The following is a 4,031-nucleotide window of genomic DNA, read 5'->3' as shown; positions in this document are numbered from 1 at the left end:
CCCTAAAAAAAAAAAAAAAAAAAAAAGAGTTCCCCTAGACTTAGCAGGAAGAGGGCAGCCTCAGTCCAGCCAGTGTAGAAATGAGAGCAGGGCGCTCGTTGTTCTTGAGGGTCAGCAGCTCTTTCAGGCAGTCTGGACTTTACCAGGGGCGATGAAAGGAGCAGGGGCTGCAGTCACATGCAGGAGGGGGGCACACTTCGGGGGGCAAGGATGTGGGGAGGGCGTGGAGGGCAGGTCTCAAGTCCTTGAGAGTGTCTCATGCCACGCTGAGGTTTGGGGGAATTGTTTTTCATCGTTCAGGGGACCTCCGGCCTTGGCAAGGGCCACTTGTGCAGGGAGGAGCCGGATGGGTATTGAGCGCAGAGGCAAGGACACAGACAGCGGGAATGTGTCTCTTTCATTGTGCTCTGAAGGGGAGGAGAGAAATGGGCTGCAAGCTAGAGGGTGGCTTGAGGTCAAGGTAGCTTGTTTGAGAGGGAAATTCGAGAACAAGGTCCTGCTGTCACCAGATGACCCTGCAGAGGTAGAGGGGAGAGAATGAAGAGGCAGGAGAAAGGAGACCCTTGTGAGCACTGGTCCTTGAGAGGGCTGAGGTGGGCTCTGGGGCGCAGGCAAGAGGCTGGCACTCGTCGTCCGCTTTACCCTGTGCTTCGTCTGCTGTGTGACGGAGGCAGTAATAGACCTTCTTGGGACTTGTGAGCTAAGGGACATGAGGGACCACTGCATGGGTCATGGGTAGCTGTGTCTATTTTTTTTTTTTTTAAGAAATTATGGATCTGGTACTGCAGGGATGCAGGGACCCCTAGCCCTGTTCTACTAATTGTCCTTCCTCCTCATGGGTTCCAAGGGAGCCACATAGAATAGCAGAATGGGGACCTGAGACCCTGTTGATGGTTTTGTGTGTGGCTCCCAGTGATGTGAACTGGGACTTTTCTCTCCACTGTTACCTGCTTCCCTACTATGGCCAGGCCTCCCATGGGAGCCTGGCTCACTTTACCAGCACTGCTGCACAGATCGTGATGGATTTAAGGAGAATGGTTGGTTTGCCTCAAGGGTTCAGGCTTAGAGGGTTTAGGGCAAGAAAGCCGCTGGGAAGGTAGAACAAGGGTCTTAGTCCTAACGAATGACCTGGGCCTGGACCAGCAGGGTGCAGGTGGCTCCTGTGGGGGCAGGACCAGGGCGGGGGCACCAGGATGGGCCCCACTGGGCCTGCTGTGACAAGAGGAGCAGACATTCCTGTCCCACTGCTGGCCTACTACAAAGCCTTTAGGAAGGTGGAGTTACACAGGAATAAGTAATTCCCGTTGTTTGTTTGTTTGTTTATTTTGTGGTTTATTGCCTTTCTGAGCTGAGCAAAGCCTGCCTTGGCCCAAGTTCTGTAGGCTTGTGTGTGCGGACTGTTCCTACCTTCAGAGGTGTCCCTGAAGACATGAGGCTTCCCCTGTGCCCTGTTTACCCATTGCTCACTCAGACTATCCTCACAGGCCCCGTGTCCCTGCTGACTTTAATAACCCTGCCGCACACAGTGCAGGGCCCCTGGCCCCCTGCCAATGGGGAGGCGGGGCTGGTGGCCTTGGGCCACTTGTGGCTACAAGTTAAAACATGTATGGACTTGATCCCGCTGAGTTCTTCCCTCTGCTCTTCCTGTCTATAAATCCTGTGGAAAAGAAGGTTTACGAACACCTGGGTGGACTATCAAGGATGACATGAGAAGCCATAAAAATTACATCTGTGCTAAAAACAGAGCTGGACAGATATATACGTTTTATTAAATAAAACAATCCAGGATCTAGAACATTGATTAAAAAAAAAATAGCGTGCACGAATGTGCATGTGTGTGTGTACATTGGAAGGGTATATATACTAGATTTAGTGTGAGTTATTGGGGGCAGTAAAGTTGTTGATGATTTAAACTTCCATATTTATACCTTTTTTGTGTTTTCTAAATTGTATTTCTTATGAACACATTACTTTTGTATTAAAAAACAATCAAGTGATTTTTATTTTGGAAAGGATGGTCCTTTGAGAGTAGAATAGGTGGATCGTGGCAGGTCATATGGTTGTGTTCAACACAGCAGTAAAATGAGATGGTCCCACAGCATGGCTGAACGTGAGAAACTTAATGTCGGGCTAAGGAAACCAGACATGAATTGATGGGAGTGTGACTTTACTGACCTAAACTGCAAAGTAAGCAGACACTGTTATTTAGGACTGCACTCGTAGTTGGTAACACTAAGGAAGGAGTGAAACAACCACGGAGGGGTAGTTTTCTCCTGAGTTTGGACAGTGGTTCCCTGTGATAAGGAGTAGGGGCTGTTACTGGACAGGGTCTCAGAGAGTTTGGGAAGCTGGTAGTCATCTGCTTCTTGACCTTATTCTATAAATAATTCATGAATATGTTTATTGAGATACAAATCACATACCATAAGATTCACCCCTTCAAAATGTATGATTCAGGAGAACAGAAAATACACGTTCACGTGAAGATTTACGTACATACGTTCATAACAGTATTATGTGTAATACCCAAAAAGTAAAAAAAGTTCAAGTGTCCATCACCTAATGAATTGATAAACAAAATGTGGTCTATTCATACAGTGGAATATTTCACTAGTATACGAAACTTTGTTCCTATTTATAGCTCTGTGCTCTCCTACTTTGTGCTCCTACTGTCATACAAATTGCATAGTTAGTTATTGTGTGCCTATATATAGTGATTTGTAAATACTGAATTATGCAGTTGTCTTTGAATTGGATGAGAGAAAAAAGATATTAACAACAATGCATTTATGCTGTTTTTTATATTTGCCTTTGTAGTTACCTTTACTCATGCTCTTTATTTCTTTATGTGGATGCAAACTACCATCTGGGGCCTTTTGTTTCAGCCTGAAGGATTTTTTTGGTGTTACCTGTAGGGCAGGTGTGCTAGTGGCAAATTCTCTTGGTTTTTGTTCACCTGGGAATCTCTCTCTCTCTCTCTTTTTTATATATTTATTTATTTGACAGAGAGAGAGAGACAGCGAGAATGGGAACACAAGCAGGGGGAACAGCAGAGGGAGAAGCAGGCTTCCCACTGAGCAGGGACTCCCATGCGGGGCTCGATCCCAGGACCCTGGGATCATCACCTGAGCCAAAGGCAGACACTTAACGACTGGGCCACCTCACCTGGGAATCTCTTAATTTGTTCTTCATTTTTTAAGGATACCTTTGCTCCTTACGGAACTCGTGGTTGGCAGTCTTATTCCTTAAGCTCTCTGAATATGTCATCCTGCCACCTCTAGCCTCCATGGTTCCTGATGAGAAATAAGCTGTTAATCTTCTTGAGGAGCCCTTGTCCATGAAGAGACTTCTCCCTGCTTTTAACATTCTCTGTCTTTACTGAATTCCATCCATGTCGATGGAAATGTTGTGTAATCATCCTTTCTGATGGCTGAGTAATATTCCATTGTATATTTGGACCACACATCCCATGCTCATGGATTGGAACAATAAACATTGTTAAAATGTCCATGCTACCCAGAGCAATCTACACTTTCAATGCTATCCCGATCAAAATACCGATGCCATTTTTCGAAGTGCTGGAACAAACAATCCTAAAATTTGTATAGAACCAGAAAAGACCCCGAATCAGCAAGGAAATGTTGAAAAAGAAAAACAAAGCTGGGGGCATCACGTTGCCTGACTTCAAGCTATACTACAAAGCTGTGATCACNACCACTCTCTCACACCATACACAAAAATAAACTCCAAATGGATGAAAGACCTCAATGTGAGACAGGAATCCATCAAAATTCTAGAGGAGAACATAGGCAACAACTTCTATGACATCGGCCAGAGCAACCTTTTTCACGACACATCGCCAAAGGCAAGAGAAATAAAAGATAAAATGAACTTATGGGACTTTATCAGGATAAAGAGCTTCTGCACAGCCAAGGAAACAGTCAAAAAAACTAAGAGACAGCCCACGGAATGGGAGAATATATTTGCAAAGGACACCACAGATAAAGGACTGGTATCCAAGATCTACAAAG

This window comes from Ailuropoda melanoleuca, chromosome 4 (genome assembly GCF_002007445.2).
Source record: "Ailuropoda melanoleuca isolate Jingjing chromosome 4, ASM200744v2, whole genome shotgun sequence".
Classification (NCBI taxonomy): Eukaryota; Metazoa; Chordata; class Mammalia; order Carnivora; family Ursidae; genus Ailuropoda; species Ailuropoda melanoleuca.
Note: the sequence above shows the minus strand (reverse complement) of the source record.